General features: G+C 51.5%; 1 long non-coding RNA gene across 1 annotated transcript; it reads left to right on the plus strand.

Moving 5' to 3' along the window:
* Positions 1-470: 470 nt before the first annotated feature.
* LOC311521275 lies at positions 471-20,762 on the plus strand. The gene is made up of 3 exons (XR_014711842.1): positions 471-505; positions 17,412-17,489; positions 20,651-20,762. It is a non-coding gene; the product is annotated as an uncharacterized lncRNA (long non-coding RNA).
* Positions 20,763-21,100: the final 338 nt, after the last annotated feature.

A 21,100-nucleotide genomic window follows, 5' to 3' on the forward strand; every position in this document is an offset into this window, starting at 1 on the left:
AACCATTCAGGAAAAAGGCCTAGGTATCGTCATGCACAGCTGTTTAAAAGCCTCTTTATATACAGAAGCAGTCAAAAGTTAGCAGGTAAATGGCAGATGACTGTTTAAAACGGGGTGGGCATACTACTGGCAGCGGGCTGGATCCGGCCTGCCAGCCATTTTAATCCTGCCCTTGAGCTCCCACTGGGGTGCGGGGTCTGGGGTTTGCCCTGCTCCAGCACTCCAGCCAGGGAGTGGGGCCGGGGGCTGCTCCACGCCGCTCCCGGAAGCAACAGCATGTCCCCCCTCCGGCTCCTACACGTAGGGCTGGCCAGGGGGCTCGGCTCCGCACACTGCCCCCGCCCCAAGCGCCACCCCCGCAGCTCCCATTGGCCAGGAACTGCAGCCAATGGGAACTTCAGGGGCGGCGCCTGTGGGTGGGGCAGCACACAGCAGAGCTGTTTGGCCGCGCCTCCGTGTAGAAGCTGGAAGGGGAATATGCCGCTGCTTCTGGGAGCTGCTAGAGGTAAGCGCTGCGTGGAGCCTGCACCCCTGAGCCACCCTCCCACGCCCCAACCCCCTGCCCCAGCCCTGATCCCCCTCCCAGCCTGGAGCACCATCCTGCACCCCAAACCCCTCATCCCCAGACCCACCCCAGAGCCCGCACCCCCAGCCGGAGCCCTCCCCCACATCCCACCCCACCTGCCTCAGCCTGGAGCCCCTTCCCGCATCCTGAACTCCTAATTTCTGGTCCCATCCCGGAGTCCGCACCCCCAGCCAAAGCCCTCACCCCCTCCTCCACCTCAACCCCAATTTCGTGAGCATTCATGGCCCGCCAAACAATTTCTATACCCAGATATGGCCCTTGGGCCAAAAAGTTTGCCCACCCCTGATTCAAAGATCACCAGCAGTAAAGGAGGAATGGTCCATTGGGTCTGTTTTCAAACAACGCTGTATCTTTGCAGAACCCGTAAAACTATTTGGGTCACATATGGCGGCTGCACAAGTCTCTTTGCATTTGGTATGAAACTTATTGTTGAATGTATGCAGTCAGAAAAAGACTGAAAAGCCGTTTTCTAGCATGCACAGTATTACTGATTAAGGCCAGGACCAGGCTCTCCCTGACGAGCCATAAAGGTCCTAGTCAAGAGGTTTGACTGATGTCATTTTTCGAGCAAAAGCTGAGCCGTGAATGCAGAGGATGTCAATCAGCCCCTCACTCTGAGATCAGCTCTTGATTGTCATATTGTGGAACAATACACGGAACGTGGGGGTAAATCTTCTTAAAAACAAGAGAGAGCAAGTGATGGGATGCAGAAGGGGGAAGAAAGTGAATGGTACAAAATTCAATATAGGGGCTAATTTGTGCAGAAACACTGAATTAGTTGGCATAGAAGGTGGTCTTAACCCATGTCTAAAATAGGGAGATATCTCTTTAAGAGACCCATGGGAAGGGGAGAAGGAGTGAGTTGTGTCTGGGTCACTGTTGCTAGGCAGATTGAGCACTCCACACCCAGAAGCTTCTGGAATTGGGTGTGGTCGTTTGGCGTCTGCTCCATTAGGTTCCCTGTTGCTGGGGTCAGACTCCATGCAGGCGAGCAGTCAAGGCAGCTGCTTTGCAGGGGGCCATGTGCGAGGGGGAGAAGCTGAGCCCAGGAGCAGACAGCAGGCCGTTTGCCCAAACTCTGGAGCATCTTGCAGCAGGGTTTTAAAATCTGTGTGTACTTAACTGAGTGGCTGGTTCATCAGTTAGCTGGCTGGCTAACAGTGCTGTCCGCAGAGGAAGAGAAGTGTCTGTAGAATGCTTGTGAAAGTGAAAGCTTGCACTAGTGGAAACATACATCTTTGATATCCACAGGAAGTTGCAAGCTTCACCAGAGCCCCTTTTTAATCACTGTCTCTGAGGTCTGAGAGAATGGTGCACGGGCAGCAGGGTTGGTGGAAGGGAAGGAGATTTTCTTTTTTGAATAACATGCTTTTGGCCTTTTGTCTTAATTAACTAGTGTTTGAACACATAGAACTTTTATTGAAGGGAGGCCCTTAGATTAGACTTCAAGGATAATTTTAAGGGCAAATATCTAGTGCTGTATTAAGTAAACCAAGTCATTCTAAAGTCACTCTTAAAGGGGGTGTCCCTTACATCCCTTTCATTCCATGCCATTGTTACTCTCTGGTCTGAGCTCATAAGCCTGCCTTTTAATAAGTAAGCAGGATGGAATTCTCCCTGGGAATCTCCATCTTTAGAGGTTCTTAAGGCCTGGCTTGGCAAAGCCCTGGCTGGAATGATTTAGTTGGGGATTGGTCCTGCTTTGAGCCGGGGGTTGGACTAGATGACCTCCTGAGGTCCCTTCCAATCCTGATATTCTATGATTCTATGATTCAAAAGCCAGTAGGGCACCTGAGACACCTGAGACATTTCCATTTTGGTTCTCAGAAATTCTCCACTTTCCCCTGGTGCCCACTCAGAAGTTATTGTGAGCAAATCTCCATCAGGGTAGAGATTGACTTTTTTGGAGAAAATGCCACTTACAAGAGAAATTGTCTGTTCTCTTAAATAAAACAAGCTTGAAAAGAGATGCCCAATTATTTAACACCAAATCAAAAGCGGTAATTGACCATGTCCCTCTTGCTGGCACCCAGTGCCGAGAGGCTAAACAACAGCTGGGGTTGGTTCGCTACCCGGTGTGCGTCACCCAATAATCACAACGGGGTGGAGAAGCAGAAAAGTTTATTTGCAGCTGCAAAAAGGTCCAGGGAGAATAAGATCTCAAATCCTGCACCCAGAGCAGGAAGTTACACAGGCTTTTATACATTTTTTTTTTTTAGCATACTTATTTAATAGCAAGCTGCCCTAAGTATCCATATAGCCAGCCAATCCAGTTCCCAGCTAGTTTCCTTGTGGAAAGGAACCCACCAAGGAACAGCTGATTGCCCAGTTGTAGGAGGGCGATCACTTGGATGACCCGATCCTTGTCCCCGAGGGAAGCTGCCCGGTGGATGCAGCATGGGCCCTGGGGCCTGACCGGGCTGGGAGGGGTCAGACTGCTGCCGAGGACATCCCGAGACCCTTCCTACCTAGGCCTAGGGGCGGGGTTGGGGGAAGCCCAGCGAATACTGAGGGCACCCTGACCCCGGCAGCCAGCAGGGGATCCTCCCGGCGGAGCTCTCCATCCCTGGAGCGGATGCGGCTGGAATGGGAGAGGGAGATGAAAATGAGGGAGCTGGAGGATCATGAAAAACAACATCAACATGAGCAGGAGAAGAAGGAGCAGGAACGTCAGGAGAAGGAGTGTCACGGAGTCCCTGGGCGATGCTCTGGAACTGCTCCCCATGAAGCCAGTCAGGACTCTGGGGCAGTCGCCTTTCTGTGAGCAGCCTGTCTTCAGGACACACAGCTCACACAGCTTCCACCTTCCTGGGTTTGACCTCGGAGCATTCAGCATCCTCTGCCCCTCCGTGCGCTTCCCCCAGCGAGTCCGCTCAGGCGGGGCTCCTGGGGAAGCCAGAGGGTCCTGCACCCCAACTCCGCAGTCAGACGGGACTCTCAGCCAGCCAGTAAAACAGAAGGTTTATTAGACGACAGGAACATGGTCTAAAACAGAGCTTGCAGGTGCAGAGAACGGGACCCCTCAGCTGGGTCCATTTTGGGGGCCAGTGAGCCAGACAACCACGTCTGCCCTTCACTCCATGTCCCAGCCAGCCCCAAACTGAAACTCCCTCCAGCCCCTCCTCCTCTGGGCTTTGTTCCTTTCCTGGGCCAGGTGGTCACCTGATTCCTTTGTTCTCCAACCCTTCAGCTCTCACCTTGCAGGGGGGGAAGGGCCCAGGCCATCAGTTGCCAGGAAACAGGGTGTCGGCCATTCTCTGTGTCCAGACCCCTGCACACACCTGCCCTCTAGGGCTCTGCAATGATCATACACCCTTACCCCACCACCTAGATACTTAAGAACTGCATAGGGGAAACTGAGGCACCCCCACAATATTCGGAGGAAACATTAAGAACAGGCCCACTTCGTCACATCTCTCCCCCCTTCGAGATCGAACTGAGCGGGGTCACTTTACCCGGTGACCTGGGGAAGTTCGAAGCCACCAATGTTCCCATGGATGCCCCAGCCTTCCTTGGTAGGAGTTACACCAGGCCCTTCCAGTTTCACGCCCTCCCTTAGGTCAGGGGTGGTCGATAGCACTCGCAGGCCGCATGTGGGAAGGTTTATGCAGCTCATGCCCTTTGGCCCCCCAAGAATGTCTCCCCATTGACCATCACCTTCTGCTCCCACTGGAGATCCGAGGGGCCTGGCCCCAGGAAACTCCACACAGACATATAGGTTGGGACCAGGAGTGGGAGCCTGTCCACCTCCCCACCCATCTGGCTGACGGAGTCTATGGCCTTGGGACCCAGCAAGGGAGCTAGACACCGGGGCTTTTCCGCAGGGTCCCCTTGGTTCAAATCGCCAGCCTGCTCAAAGGCAGTGAGGTGGCATCCACATCCCCCCCCCCCCTAACCAGGGGCAGCAATTTAGTCTCGAGGTTCCCTGCGGAACTGGCCCCCCAGGGTCTATCCCCACTCACCCCTGGGGGGTCCCCTAGGCCTCTCCGCTCCCCCACCGCCAGTTCATGCTGCTGCTGCTTCTGCAGCTCTTTCTCGGGCTCTCGCTGTCTCTCACGGTCCTCTGGCTCTCTCCGACTCAGCTCCAATCCCGTCCGTCTCCGATCCCTGGATGGGGAACCCGATCGTGAAGACCCTTGTCTGGTCGGGGACAGGAGTCTTGGCGATGCCTGGCTCCTACTCCAGCTGCTCCCAGATCCTGCTATAGCCCCATTTGGGGTCAGGAATCTGTTCCTTAGCGCGGTCATCCTCCTCCAGCTGCACGATTAACTCTGCTTTGGTGAACTTTCCAACGCTCAACCCTCTCTTTCTGCACTGGGTTACAATGTCCTTCTTAAGGAGACGGTGACAGGCCGTCACTCCGCTCCTCCCAAGTTGTTGTGGACTCACAGGCCCGTGTGTTCTCAGCTCCCCACGGTTTCCAGGGAGAACCCCTAGTGTGCCAGCCCTTCTCGAGGTCACCACCTCTTTGCCAGGGTCGAGCTGCAGACTCCTCCGCCCCTTGGACTGCTCACTGCAATCCCCAGGGGAACCCTGTTACTGCAAAAGTCCTTCTCGCTGGTCACACACTCCCAGGGGTTAACCGCCCCCCGAAACCGCTCCTCTCTGAGCCTTCAGCAGGCCTGGTCCTCGGCAATCCCCCTTCGTGTTACTGCTCCCCAGTCACTTACTGCAGGAAGCGCCATCCACGGGGTGCAGTACATCCCACCGCTGCCACCAGTTGTCACGGAGTCCCTGGGCGATGCTCTGGAACTGCTCCCCATGAAGCCAGTCAGGACTCTGGGGCAGTCGCCTTTCTGTGAGCAGCCTGTCTTCAGGACACACAGCTCACACAGCTTCCACCTTCCTGGGTTTGACCTCGGAGCATTCAGCATCCTCTGCCCCTCCGTGCGCTTCCCCCAGCGAGTCCGCTCAGGCGGGGCTCCTGGGGAAGCCAGAGGGTCCTGCACCCCAACTCCGCAGTCAGACGGGACTCTCAGCCAGCCAGTAAAACAGAAGGTTTATTAGACGACAGGAACATGGTCTAAAACAGAGCTTGCAGGTGCAGAGAACGGGACCCCTCAGCTGGGTCCATTTTGGGGGCCAGTGAGCCAGACAACCACGTCTGCCCTTCACTCCATGTCCCAGCCAGCCCCAAACTGAAACTCCCTCCAGCCCCTCCTCCTCTGGGCTTTGTTCCTTTCCTGGGCCAGGTGGTCACCTGATTCCTTTGTTCTCCAACCCTTCAGCTCTCACCTTGCAGCGGGGGAAGGGCCCAGGCCATCAGTTGCCAGGAAACAGGGTGTCGGCCATTCTCTGTGTCCAGACCCCTGCACACACCTGCCCTCTAGGGCTCTGCAATGATCATACACCCTTACCCCACCACCTAGATACTTAAGAACTGCATAGGGGAAACTGAGGCACCCCCACAATATTCGGAGGAAACATTAAGAACAGGCCCACTTCGTCACAAGGAGAAACAAAGACAGCATGAACTGGAGCTGGCCAGGCTGAGGAGCAGTGGGGCCCCGGCTGCGGTGAGTGAGGGGGGACCCAAGACTGCAAGGAGCTTTGATAAGTGCTTCCTGGCCCAGCGTAAGGAGGGGGAGGACATAGATAGCTTCCTGACAGCCTTTGAGAATGCCTGCGACCTGCACAGGGTTGACCCTGCAGACAGGCTCCAGCTCCTCACCCCCTTATTGGACCCCAAAGCCATGGAGGTGTACAGCAAAATGAAAGGGCAGGAAGCAGGGGACTACGAACTGTTCAAAAAGGCCCTGCTCCGTGAGTTTGGGCTGACCCCCGAGATGTACTGGAAAAGGTTCCGGAGTCAGCGTAAAACGCCTGAGGTCACCTACCTACAACTGGTCAACTGGATGCAGGGGTATGCCCGCAAGTGGACAGCTGGGGCCCGAGCTAAAGAGGACCTGCTTGACCTAATCGTACTGGAGCAACTGTATGAACAGTGCCCGTCCGACCTGAGGCTGTGGCTGGTGGACAAAAAGCTCGAGAACCCCCAGCACGCAGGGCAGCTGGCCGACGAGTTTGTGAACAGTCGGTCAGGGGGTAGCAGGGAGGAGTCCCAGAAGAACAGCCCCCCCCTCCCCAATGCTGAGAGAGAGTCACCATGGGACCTCCCAGTGGGGAAATGTGGAGAACCCTCTCCTAAGGGGAACGCCTGGCGTCAGGACCCTCCGACCCGCTCGAGGGGACCAACGTGACCTGAGCTGCTATCACTGTGGCCAGAGAGGCCACGTACGGACCCAGTGCCCCAGGCTCAGGGACAGACTGAGCAGACCCAACCTACCCAGGGTTAACTGGGTAGGGACCCAGCTGGACGAGGGGCAGACGGCCCAGGCAAGGGGGGCTGCCAGCTTACCACCTGCTCAGGAGGGAAGAGTACCCCAGGCCAGCTCCGCCAGAGGGCTGGAGGCTCTGGACTCAGGGTGCTCAGTTTACAGGGTGGGCGCGGGGCTGTCCCTCCGGAGCAAGTGCCTTTTTCCCCTGGAGGTGGATGGGAGGAAGGTCAATGGATACTGGGATACGGGCGCGGAGGTGACGCTGGCCCGGCCCAAGGTGGTGGCCCCAGATCGGGTGGTGCCCAACACCTACCTGACCCTGACGGGGGTGGGCGGGACCCCATTCAAGGTGCCCGTGGCAAGGGTACACCTGAAATGGGGGGCCAAGGAGAGCCCCAAGGATGTGGGGGTACACAACCATTTGCCCACTGAGGTTTTGATGGGGGGAGACCTAGAGGACTGGCCAAGCAAGCCCCAGACCGCCCTGGTTGTGACCCGTAGCCAGAGCCGGCGAGGGGCACTGCGCCCTGACCTTGGGGAGGGTATCACACCGGAGGCGCAGGACCCTACCCTGGTGGGGGGGGAGCACCGAGGGGCACGGCTCGGAGAGGCTGAGGCCTCAGACCCGGCCAATGAGAGGGAACCGGGCCCCGTCCCTGCCCCAGCCGCTGAGTTCCAGGCTGAGTTGCAGAAAGATCCCTCCTTGCGGAAACTCAGGGACCTGGCCGACCTCAGTGTGGTACGGACCATGAGGAGAGGCTGCCAGGAGAGGTTCCTGTGGGAGAAGGGGTTCCTGTACCGAGAATGGGCTCCCACAAGGGAAGTGGAGTCCTGTGGGATCAGGAGGCAGCTGGTGGTCCCCCAGAAGTATCGCCGCAGGCTCCTGTACCTGGCCCATGACATCCCCCTCGCAGGGCACCAGGGAATCCAGCGCACCCGGCAGAGGTTGCTACAGAACTTTTACTGGCCCGGGGTCTTTACCACGGTCCGGCAGTATTGCCGATCCTGTGACCCCTGTCAGAGGGTGGGGAAGGGCCGGGACAAGGGGAAAGCACCTTTGAAACCTTTGCCCATCATAGAGGAGCCTTTCCAGAAGGTGGCCATGGACATAGTGGGGCCTCTCAGCAAGACGACCCGGTCGGGGAAGAAATACATTCTGGTGGTGGTAGATTTTGCCACCCGCTACCCCGAGGCAGTGCCCTTAGCTTCCATTGAAGCCGACACCGTGGCAGATGCGCTCCTGACCATTTTCAGCCGCGTGGGGTTCCCCAAGGAAGTCTTGACAGACCAAGGCTCCAACTTCATGTCGGCCCTGCTCCGGTGCTTGTGGGAGAAATGTGGGGTCCGGCACAACTGGGCCTCAGCTTATCACCCCCAGTCCAATGGGCTGGTGGAGAGGTTCAATGGGACGCTAAAGATGATGCTGAAAACCTTTATGAACCAGCACCCGCAGGATTGGGACAAGTACTTACCTCACCTGCTGTTCGCGTACAGGGAGGTGCCCCAGGAGTCTACCGGATTTTCGCCTTTCGAACTGTTATATGGCAGGAGGGTGAGGGGCCCCCTGGACCTGATGAGAGACGAGTGGGAGGGGAAGGCCACTCCCGATGGAGAGTCAGTGGTGGAGTATGTCCTGATCTTCCGAGAGAGACTGGCTGAACTCATGGGCCTGGCCAGGGAGAATCTGGCCAGAGCCCAGAGGAAGCAGAAGGTCTGGTATGACTGCACGGCGCGGGCCCGTGCCTACGCCACCAGGGATCAGGTGATGGTTCTCATCCCCGTGAGAAAGAACAAACTACAGGCCGCCTGGGAGGGCCCTTTCAAGGTTGTCAAGCAGCTCAATGAGGTAAACTATGTGGTGGAGCTGTCGAACCGGGCGCACCACCACCGGGTGTATCATGTGAATATGATGAAGCCATATTATGCCAGGGGGAATGTGGTGTTTGCCGTGTGTGGACATTGGGAGGAGCAGGGAGATGACTCTTTAGTAGATCTATTCTCTGGGACCACTGCTGGTTCCCCCTGGAAACAAATCCCCTCTCGGATCAGCTAACCCCTGCCCAGCAAGCTGAGGTCAGGGGGGTGCTGCATCCGTACCGACAGCTGTTTTCCAACCAGCCTGGACGCACTAATCTGACTGTCCACCGGGTGCAGACAGGGTCACACCCGCCGATAAGATGCTCCACCTTCTGAGTCACAGGGAAAACTGCTCAGGACCTGGAAAGAGAGGTCTGGGACAGTCTGGCTTTGGGGGTGATCCAGCCATCGGCCAGCCCTTGGGCCTCGCCAGTGGTGCTGGTCCCCAAAAAGGACGGGTCGGTCCGGTTCTGTGTGGATTATAGGAAGCTCAATGCCATCACAGTATTGGATGCCTACCCCATGCCCAGGCCTGATGAGCTCCTAGACAAGCTAGGAGGAGCTCGATACCTTACCACCATGGACCTTACAAAGGGCTACTGGCAAGTGCCGCTGGATGCAGATGCCCGGCTGAAATCGGCCTTTATCACCCCTCTGGGACTCTATGAGTTCCTGACCCTGCCTTTCGGCCTCAAGGGAATGCCGACCACCTTTCAGCGCCTGGTGGACCAGCTACTGAGGGGGATGGAGTGTTTTGCCATGGCGTATATTGATGACATCTGTGTCTTTAGCCAGACCTGGGAGGACCACGTGTCCCAGGTTAGACAAGTGCTGGACCGACTCCAGGGGGCTGGGCTGACTGTAAAAGCGGAGAAGTGCAAGGTGGGGATGGCTGAAGTATCTTACCTGGGCCATCGGGTGGGGAGCGGCCGCCTAAAGCCGGAACCAGCCAAGGTGGAGGTGATCAGAGACTGGCCCGCTCCCCACACCAAAAAGCAGGTCCAAGCCTTTATTGGGATGGCAGGATACTACCGAAGATTTGTGCCCCACTTTAGCGCCATAGCCACCCCCATCACTGAGCTATGCAAGAAGGGGAAGCCAGACAAAGTGGTCTGGACCGAGCAGTGCCAGGAGGCTTTCCGGGCGCTGAAGGAGGCTCTGGTCAGTGGCCCGGTTCTGGCAAAGCCAGACTTTGACAAGCCCTTTGTGGTGTTCATTGACGCCTCAGACACGGGACTGGGTGTTAATGCAGGAGGATGGAAAGGGGGAGAGACACCCCATCGTGTACCTGAGCAAGAAGTTGCTACCCCGGGAGCAACACTATGCGGCCATCGAGAAGGAGTTCCTGGCCATGGTGTGGGCCCTCAAGAAGCTAGAGCCCTATCTCTTCGGGCGACACTTCACCTTGTACACCGACCACTCTCCCCTGACCTGGCTGCACCAGATGAAAGGAGCCAACGCCAAACTCCTGAGATGGAGCCTGCTCCTGCAGGATTACGACATGGACGTGGTCCACGTGAAGGGAAGTGCCAACCTGATAGCGGATGCGCTGTCCCGGAGAGGGGGCCCCGAACTTCCCTAGGTCACTGGTCAGAGTGACCCCGCTCAGTTCAGTCTCGAAGGGGGGAGAGATGTGACGCAGCAAGGAGGGGGGAGTGTTGACCTGGGAATGTGGCAGGGGAGTTTCCTGAAAGCATTGGGGGTGCTTCCTCTGGCTCCTCATCTATTCCACTGTCGCTCTCTGCCTCTGTAACTGCCATTAAGTCTAGTAGTTCTTCTCCTGGCATAGTTATCAGTTCTACCATCTCCTGCTCATTCATTTCAGGAAGGTCATCAAACCATTCTCCTGCCATCCCTCCCCCCCGCCTCTTTCTTTTTTTCTATCAAATTTAATGAGGAAAAATATTACTATATACACACACTTATTTTATTCTTTTTACTAACTTAATCTATTGCCTACAGAACATTCTTGATGAGATCTATTGAACGTCACAACACTTTGAGAAGGTCTACTCCTATTATTCTGAGTCCATTTACTCCAAGCTCCATAATTCCAAAGCGTGCGTGTGTTACTTTTTCATTTCCCAGGCTGACCACCAGTGGAATGCTTAGTGGGATTTCACTTTTATTCCTTGTACCGCCGCCATATTTCTATTGTTTCTAAAGAAAGATATGGGAGGATATCTGCTGGGATGTATGTCGTATTTAGTACTGTGTAGTCAGGTGGCAGTCGTCTCTCCCCCTCCGGGTCAGAGGGAGGCCACACCGCCTCACTATGCCATTGAGATCTCGGCCTAGTATTGGGGGAATTAGCAGTTAGTACCCCAACTGGCCTAATGGGGTTGAACTCCCAGAGAGGCAATTAGCTTCAGCCGGTAGGCAGAAACAGGTTCTCCCAGGAGTCTGTTTGCCCTTGCCCTGAGGCCGGGGCTGAACAGCCAACAGTCTATGGTCCTTGGGCTCTTTAAGCAGGACTGGGCAACCACCGTAGGCTATGGCTTGGGGTCTCTTCGGCGGGGGCCAGAGCAATCTCAGCAGTCACTTAGCTCTGGGTACTTGATGCTGGGACAGAGTAACCCCAACAGTCAATTAGATCCAGGTTCTAGCTGCAGAGACAGAGCAAACGCTGTAGTAAATTAGCCCTGGTCTCTTGATGCAGAGACAGGGCAAAGCCGGTAGTCAATGAGCTCTGATCTCTAGTTGCAGAGACAGAGCAAACCCCAGGGGTCAGGAATCCTAGCTCCAGCAGACATAAGAACATAAGAACGGCCATACTGGGTCAGACCAAAGGGCCATCTAGCCCAGTATCCTGTCCTCTGACAGTGGCCAATGGCAGGTGCCACAGAGGGAATGAACAGCCAGGTTATCATCAAGTGATCCATACCCTGTCACCCAATCCCAGCTTCTGGCAAACAGAGGCTAGGGACACCATTCCTGCCTATCCTGGCTAATAGATTCATGGAAGATAGCCATTGATGGACCATCTAGCTCTTTTTTGAACCCTGTTATAGTATTGGCCTTCATAACACCCTCTGGCAAGGAGTTCCACATGTTGACAGTGTGTTGCATGAAAAAATACTTTCTCGTGTTTGTTTTAAACCTGCTATCTATTAATTTCATTTGGTGGCCCCTTGTTCTTGTATTATGAGGAGTAAATAATAAAATTCCTTATTTGCTTTCTCTATACCACTCATGATTTTATGGACCTCTATCGTATCTCCCCCAGTCGCCTCTTTTCCAAGCTGAAAAGTCCCAATCTTATTAATCTCTCCTCATATGGCAGCCGTTCCATGCCTCTAATCATTTTTGTTGCCCTTTTCTGAACCTTTCTCAATTCCAGTATATCTTTTTTGAGATGGGGCAACCACATCTGCACTCAGTATTCAAGGTGTGGGCGTACCATGGATTTATACAGAGGCAATTATTATCTATCCCTTTCTTAATAATTCCCAACATTCTGTTTGCTTTTTTTTTGACGGCCGCTGCACATTGAAATCTTTCTTGAGTGGTAACAGCTAATTTAGACCCCAACATTGTATATGTATATTTAGGATTATGTTTTCCAATGTGCATTACTTTGTATTTATCAACATTAAATTTCATCTGCCATTTTGTTGCTCAGTCACACAGTTTTGTGAAATCCTGTTGTAGCTCTTTGCAGTCTGCCTGGGACTTAACTATCTTGAGTATTTTTGTATCATCTACAAATTTTGCCACCTCACTGTTTACCCTTTTTTCCAGATCATTTATGAATGTTGAATAGGACTGGGCCCAGTACAGATCCCTGGGGGACACCACTATTTACCACTCTCCAGTCTGAGAACTGACTATTTATTCCTACCCTTTGTTTCCTATCTTTTAACCAGTTACCAATCCAGGAGAGAACCTTCCCTCTTATCCCATGACAGCTTATTTGCTTAAGAGCCTTTGGTGAGGGACCTTGTCAAAGGCTTTCTGAAAATCTAAATACACTATATCCACTGGATCTCCTTTGTCCGCATTCTTGTTGACCCCCTCAAAGATTTCTAGTAGATTGGTGAGGCATGATTTCCCTTTACAAAAAACAGGTTGACTATTTCCCAACAAATTATATTCATCTATGTGTCTGAATGAGGGAGGCAACCTAGTGACAGAGGATGTGGAAAAAGCTAATGTACTCAATGCTTTTTTTGCCTCTGTCTTCACAAAACAAGGTCAGCTCCCAGACTGCTGCAGTGGGCAGCACAGCATGGGGAGGAGGTGACCAGCCCTCTGTGGAGAAAGAAGTGGTTTGGGACTATTTAGAAAAGTTGGATTAGCACAAGGCCATGGGGCCGGATGCGCTGCATCCACGAGTGCTAAAGGAGTTGGCGGATTGCAGAGGCATTGGCCATTATCTTTGAAAACTCATGGTGATTGGGGAAGGTCCCGGACGACTGGAAAAAGGCTTATGTTGTGCCCATCTTTAAAAAAAGGAAGAAGGAGGCTCCGGGGAACTACAGGCCAGTCAGCCTCACCTCAGTCCCTGGAAAAATCATGGAGCAGGTCCCCAAGGAATCAATTCTGAAGCACTTAGAGGAGAGGAAAGTGATCAGGAACAGTCAGCATGGATTCACCAAGGGCAAGTCACGCCTGACTAATCTAATTGCCTTCTGTGACACTTTGTCTGTGGATGAGGGGAAAGCAGTGGACGTATTATTCCTTGACTTTTTAGCAAAGCTTTTGACACGGTCTCCCACAGTATTCCAGCCAGCAAGTTAAAGAAGTGGGTAGAAAGTTGGCTAGATTGTCGGGCTCAACGGGTAGTGATCAATGGCTCCATGTCTAGTTGGCAGCCGGTGTCAAGTGGAGTGCCCCAGGGGTTGGTCCTGGGGCCGGTTTTGTTCAAATGGGGAAGAGATGGCCAGCCCTCTGTGGAGATAGAGGTGGTTAGGGACTATTTAGAAAAGCTGGATGTGCACAAGTCCATGGGGCCGGACGAGTTGCATCCGAGAGTGCTGAAGGAATTGGCGGCTGTGATTGCAGAGCCATTGGCCATTATCTTTGAAAACTCGTGGCGAACCGGGGAAGTCCCGGATGACTGGAAAAAGGCTAATGTAGTGCCAATCTTTAAAAAAGGGAAGAAGGAGGATCCTGGGAACTACAGGCCAGTCAGCCTCACCTCAGTCCCTGGAAAAATCATGGAGCAGGTCCTCAAAGAATCAATTCTGAAGCACTTGCATGAGAGGAAAGTGATCAGGAACAGCCAGCATGGATTCACCCAGGGAAGGTCATGCCTGACTAATCTAATCGCCTTTTATGATGAGATTACTGGTTCTGTGGGTGAAGGGAAAGCAGTGGATGTATTGTTTCTTGACTTTAGCAAAGCTTTTGACACGGTCTCCCACAGTATTCTTGTCAGCAAGTTAAGGAAGTATGGGCTGGATGAATGCACTATAAGGTGGGTAGAAAGCTGGCTAGATTGTCGGGCTCAACGGGTAGTGATCAATGGCTCCATGTCTAGTTGGCAGCCGGTATCAAGTGGAGTGCCCCAAGGGTCGGTTGTGGGACCAGTTTTGTTCAATATCTTCATAAATGATCTGGAGGATGGTGTGGATTGCACTCTCAGCAAATTTGCGGATGATACTAAACTGGGAGGAGTGGTAGATACGCTGGAGGGCAGGGATAGGATACAGAGGGACCTAGACAAATTGGAGGATTGGGCCAAAAGAAATCTGATGAGGTTCAATAAGGATAAGTGCAGGGTCCTGCACTTAGGACGGAAGAACCCAATGCACAGCTACAGACTAGGGACCGAATGGCTCGGCAGCAGTTCTGCAGTAAAGGACCTAGGGGTTACAGTGGACGAGAAGCTGGATATGAGTCAGCAGTGTGCCCTTGTTGCCAAGAAGGCCAATGGCATTTTGGGATGTATAAGTAGGGGCATAGCGAGCAGATCGAGGGATGTGATCGTCCCCCTCTATTCGACATTGGTGAGGCCTTATCTGGAGTACTGTGTCCAGTTTTGGGCCCCACACTACAAGAAGGATGTGGATAAATTGGAGAGAGTCCAGCGAAGGGCAACAAAAATGATTAGGGGTCTGGAACACATGAGTTATGAGGAGAGGCTGAGGGAACTGGGATTGTTTAGTCTGCAGAAGAGAAGAATGAGGGGAGATTTGATAGCTGCTTTCAACTACCTGAGAGGTAGTTCCAGGGAGGATGGTTCTAGACTATTCTCAGTGGTGGAAGAGGACAGGACAAGGAGTAATGGTCTCAAGTTGCAGGGTGGGAGGTTAGGTTGGATATTAGGAAAAACTTTTTCACTAGGAGGGTGGTGAAACACTGGAATGCGTTGCCTAGGGAAGTGGTGGAATCTCCTTCCTTAGAAGTTTTTAAGGTCAGGCTTGACAAAGCCCTGGCTGGGATGATTTAATTGGGTATAGGTCCTGCTTTTGAGCAGGGGGTTGGACTAGATGACCTCCTGAGTTCCCTTCCAACCCTGATATTCTATGATTCTGTGATTCTAAGTATGGGCTGGATGAATGGACTATAAGGTGGATAGAAAGCTGGCAAGATCATCGGGCTCAATGGGTAGTGATCAAGGGCTTCATGTCTAGTTGGCAGCTGGTATCAAGCGGAGTGCCCCAAGGGTCGGTCGTGGGGCCGGTTTTGTTCAATATCTTCATTAATGATCTGGAGGATGGTGTGGATTGCACCCTCAGCAAGTTTGCAGATGACACTAAACTGGGAGGAGTGGTAGATATGCTGGAAGGTAGGGATAGGATACAGAGGGACCTAGACAAATTGGAGGATTGGGCCAAAAGAAATCTGATGAGGTTCAACAAGGACAAGTGCAGAGTCCTGCACTTAGGACGGAAGAATCCCATGCACTGCTAAAGACTGGGGACCGAGTGGCTAGGCAGCAGTTCTGCAGAAAAGGACCTAGGGGTTACAGTGGACGAGAAGCTGGATATGAGTCAACAGTGTGCCCTTGTTGCCAAGAAGGCTAACAGCATTTTGGGATGTATAAGTAGGGGCATTGCCAGCAGATCAAGGGACATGATCGTTCCCCTCTATTTGATATTGGGAGGCCTCATCTGAAGTACTGTGTCCAGTTTTGGGCCCCACTCTACAAGAAAGATGTGAATGATAAGGGGTCTGGAACACATGACTTATGAAGAGAGGCTGAGGGAACTGGGATTGTTTAGTCTGCAGAAGAGAAGAATGAGGGCGGATTTGATAGCTGCTTTCAACTACCTGAAAGGGAGTTCCAAAGAGGATGAATCTAGACTGTTCTCAGTGGTAGCAGATGACAGAACAAGGAGTAATGGTCTCAAGTTGCAGTGGGGGAGGTTTAGGTTGGATATTCGGAAAAACTTTTTCACTAGGAGGGTGGTGAAGCACTGAAATGCGTTACCTAAGGAGGTGGTGGAATCTCCTTTCTTTGAGGTTTTTAAGGTCAGGCTTGACAAAGCCCTGGTTGGGATGATGTAGTTAGGGATTGGTCCTGCTTTGAGCAGGGGGTTGGGGGGACCTCCTGAGGTTCCTTCCAACCCTGATATTCTATGATTCTATAACAAATTTTTTCTTTACGATAGTTTCAACCAATCTGCCTGGTACTGAAGTGAGGCTTACTGGCCTGTAGTTGCCAGGGTCACCTCTGGAGCCCTTTTTAAAAATTGGACGACCAATGAACGCAGACCACTGTTACCCGTACAAAATTGTCTGTTACTCACACACTCTAGGGGACACCCACTTTTACCCAGGTCCTAGGGCTCAGAGCGTACTCTTTGTGGATCTGCAGGACCTTTTACCAGTGAAAGAGCCTTTCCCAGTAATATCGTTATCCTCTCTACAATTACCAAGGAGAATACACATGCTAAACATACAATGCTATGATCACCAATCCTGATCAGGCAGGCGCACTTTCCCTGTTGGCCAGGCAAGGTCAGTCGCGTCTGGATGCTGGTTGCTGAATGTCACAGTCGTGCAGAGGATTCTTAGCAGCTCTGATCTCAAGCTGTGTCTTAGAGGTGAGTTCTTCTTCTTCCAGGTCTTTCCTTCTTATTCTTCTGCTCCTTCTCTGCTGGTCTCCTTTTTGGACCCCAGTTTATATAGTGAAACTGGAGTCCTGCTTGGCTATACTGTAACCCATCATTGTACTAAAATTTTACTAACCAATCCTAACATATTGTAACAAAATCCTCTAATCTAATCATACACCATGTTAGAGAAAAGGACAGAAAGACAAAAAAATATATGTGGGCCTGTGCTTCCTGTTTCCTTAGATTCGACCCTCTCTGGCCAGCATCTATCAACTGGTAGGTTTTGATTTGCCCATAAACAGTCCCTCCCACCTTGAATGATGAGGAGTCAGTTGGGATAAGGTGAAAAACAAATAAAGTGTATTGAAGAATTGGTGTACAATGAATAGGGAAAAGAAAAGGAGGGAGTAAACACTAAAATTATGCAATACAGTGATTCCCCAAAATAAACCCTATAAACAGGTAAGTAAACCCCTCCATAGAAACCTTCTTCTATAGATTAAGCTTTGATTGTTGCCTGGGACCTCAGTCCTACGGCTAGCTGAAAGCCATCGGAGAGGAGCTCCAGGGAGTCCCTTGATTTTCCTCTGGGTCTGAAGAAGAGTAGATGGTATGTCAGGGGACAGCAGCTGAAGATGGATGATGGTAAGTGGGATGTGGCTGTCTGTCCTTTTCTTCTTGCAGGTGATGGCAAATGCACATCCAATGGAGGCGGAGCTGTGAAAAGAAAACCCTAGCCCCCTCTACCACTAGGATGAGTAGGTAAGTGCAAGTCAGACCCGTGACAGTCCGTTGCTGTCACTCAGATGGACAGCTCCTGAGCAGTGCTCCAGAACGACTTATCTAACCTTGCCTGGGAAACTCCGTAGAAGGAGCAGAAAACCCCTCTGGGAAACCCAGTGGAAAAGGCAGTAGAAAAACAGTTCTATCCAGAAGTTGTTTACCACATCTGAGGAGAAATAAAAGGCAGGAAAGCTGGGTCACATGGGCACAACCTCCATTTTGGGAACCAATATGGGTTCCTGAAATTATACAAAACATACAAAATGGACATAACCCAACACCCACCACCTTAATTAATTTACACCTAGCAAAATTAATTATGTAACAGACAGAAACAATCAAAGAACCAGACAGAGACCAGACAGATAAACAATAAGGAAGTGGGGACCATAATGACAAAACAATAAAGAAAGGAGGGTTTCACAACCACTACTATTGATAAGTGATTTCTTGCCAGACAGGATGCTATCAAACTAAGTTTTCTTTAACCATCATAAGATCTGTTTCTTGATCTGGTGATAGTGGGTGCCATTAGGACAGGGTCTCCTTAAGAGCCTGATATTACATTGTTTTAATGAAGTCCAAAGTGCTGTCATTTACAAATTTTTGGTTAAAACCTTCCAACCTCAGTTTCCACCCTTCTGTTCTGCAATCTGATCCTGTTGTGATCTTGGTCTTGATCTTGACTGCAACTGTTTACCGGGGTGTCGTGACCCCTGTATTTGGATCTGATGGCCTGAACTGTTCAGCGAATCAGTTCTACCCATTTAGCATGCGGCACCTATTTGAGAATCTTCCGTCTTCCTGACTGTCACACTTTTGTTATGCTGATAGGGGTAGGTGAAATTTAACTGATGTTTTTCTCCCTCTATCTGCTTCCAGCTGTGTGGCTGAGTGCTCTCCTTGGTGCTGCTGCTTTTCTTACACAGGACACTCTCTCCGAGACCACTCTTTATACACAAGTTGTGTAGTGCCCCTCCGAGGTAGCTAGTTACTGCTCCTCTGACGTGGTTAGTTACCACCCTTTACCTTCTACATGTTGGTTCAATCGAAACATCTCTATCCATCACACTGTCATCCGACCTTATCTTTAAGTGTGTGTGTGGCGGGGGGGCTGTCAGCATATCCTTGTATCATCTTCAGGGAGTGTGTTCGCACCATACTTGGTGTCAGGGGTCTCATTCTATTCCTGCTAAGGGCCTCAACTGTTTTGTCCTCTTCCCATACACTGGGAGTCGATAAGCCCAAGTGTATTCTATGTTGCTGTTTTTGCTCAGTGCTGTCCATTGTTTGGCTGTGTGTGTGTGTTCTCTCTGCACGCTGTCCCAGCTCTGCGCAGACTGCTGGCAGAGCAGACCTCGATAGAAACGCCCAATGACTACAAGATCCGTTATGGTACGAAGGCACTTGGTCAGGTTTATTGTCAACAAAGCATGATATTGGTACCTTGACTTGCTACAAGTACACTCAGTGCATGTATGCCCATGACAAAGGACAGCTCAATTAGTGGCAGGACTTTCCACTATCCCCCTAGGCTGGCCAATATGTATTGCCCCTCTGATGTATCTAGGTGCCACCCTCTGACATATCTAGGTGCCACCTTTTACATGTTGGTTCCATCAAAACCTCTCTCTCCATCATGCTGTTATCCTGACCTTATCTTTAAGATGGGTCAGCATGTTCCTGTTCTCTTTGGGGAATGTCTTGATATCAAGACATTCTGGTACCATCCTTCTGGAATGTGTTTGTGTGTTCTTGTGCCTAGAACTGCTTAGGAATGTGTGTTTCTGCAATATCAGCCCTGTTCTTGCCGGGTTCTGCGAGCAGGCCCGGCCTCTTGATTTTGCTTTATTTTAACAAAGCTTTGACCACTACTTTAGCCCAGGCCCAGGCCTCTGATACAAGGGCTTATGTTTCAGGCCCTCTTCCTACTGCAGGTGTCGGTCTCAGTTACCAAGTTGGACATTGATACCTCATCATGTCATTAGGTAGGCAACTCATCCCAGCATCTATGCACCATTTCTATTTAACTCCAACCATTCAGGTGGAGTCTAAGTGCTGCTGGGATCTAAAATTTGTTTTCTCTGTGTCTCCCCTTCCATTTGCTCTCCTCTCATTCTCTTTCTGCAGTTAGTGATGAGTAGAGGTGACCAACAAAATGCCTTGAGACTAGACTGTCTGTTCTCACACCAGGCTGCCCAGACGGCTCACAGCCGATAGAGCAGAGCTTGCTGTCTCGAGAGCATTTGCTGGTCACTTAGTGTTGGCTCCTCCTTCACTGAAGAGCCTGAGCAACTGAAGAAGAAGCTGTAAAGGGGGAAGGTTATAGTATAGTATAGCAGGCTTCTGCTATTCAATAAGGATAAGTGCAGGGTCCTGCACTTAGGACGGAAGAACCCCATGCACAGCTACAGACTAGGGACCGAATGGCTAGGCAGCAGTTCTGCGGAAAAGGACCTAGGGGTGACAGTGGATGAGAAGCTGGATATGAGTCAACAGTGTGCCCTTGTTGCCAAGAAGGCCAATGGCATTTTGGGATGTATAAGTAGGGGCATAGCGAGCAGATCGAGGGACGTGATCGTTCCCCTCTATTCGACATTGGTGAGGCCTCATCTGGAGTACTGTGTCCAGTTTTGGGCCCCACACTTCAAGAAGGATGTGTATAAATTGGAGAGAGTCCAGCGAAGGGCAACAAAAATGATTAGGGGTCTGGAACACATGAGTTATGAGGAGAGGCTGAGGGAGCTGGGATTGTTTAGCCTGCAGAAGAGAAGAATGAGGGGGGATTTGATAGCTGCTTTCAACTACCTGAAAGGGAGTTCCAAAGAGGATGGCTCTAGACTGTTCTCAATGGTAGCAGATGACAGAACGAGGAGTAATGGTCTCAAGTTGCAGTGGGGGAGGTTTAGATTGGATATTAGGAAAAACTTTTTCACTAAGAGGGTGGTGAAACACTGGAATGCGTTACCTAGGGAGGTGGTAGAATCTCCTTCCTTAGAGGTTTTTAAGGTCAGGCTTGACAAAGCCCTGGCTGGGATGATTTAACTGGGAATTGGTCCTGCTTCGAGCAGGGGGTTGGACTAGATGACCTTCTGGGGTCCCTTCCAACCCTGATATTCTATGATTCTATGATTCTCCAGTAGCTGCTGCAGCCGTACGAGGAGGAATGAAAGGAACCCATAATTCAGTGAAAAAGTATTAGCCAGTGGAATCAAAACCATCAGAGCAACCAGAGCCACAAACTTGCCCAGGGAGGTCTCCATCCTGCAAAGAACTTAAGCAGGTGAGTAATTTTGTTTATGTTAAACAATGTCAGTGTAGTCACCCCCAGGCCATTACCTGGGAATCCCCAGCACCTTGGTACCAGGTGCCGAGAAGTCAACTGGACTCACAACTACTCAGCACTTCTAAGCATTGGGCCATAGGTGTGGAAATGTCCATCTGCAGAATTCTTGCCTTTCTGCCTTTGACAGGTTTTTAAAAAACAGCTGGCTTGCCAACCTTTAGCACAAATTATCATATTTTACAATTTCATTCCCAAAGTAGCTTTAGAGCGCTTTACAAAAGCAAACAGAGATCTGTTTTTTAGT

The sequence above is a fragment of the Lepidochelys olivacea genome (assembly GCF_965140295.1).
Source record: "Lepidochelys olivacea isolate rLepOli2 genome assembly, chromosome: 5".
NCBI lineage: Eukaryota > Metazoa > Chordata > Testudines > Cheloniidae > Lepidochelys > Lepidochelys olivacea.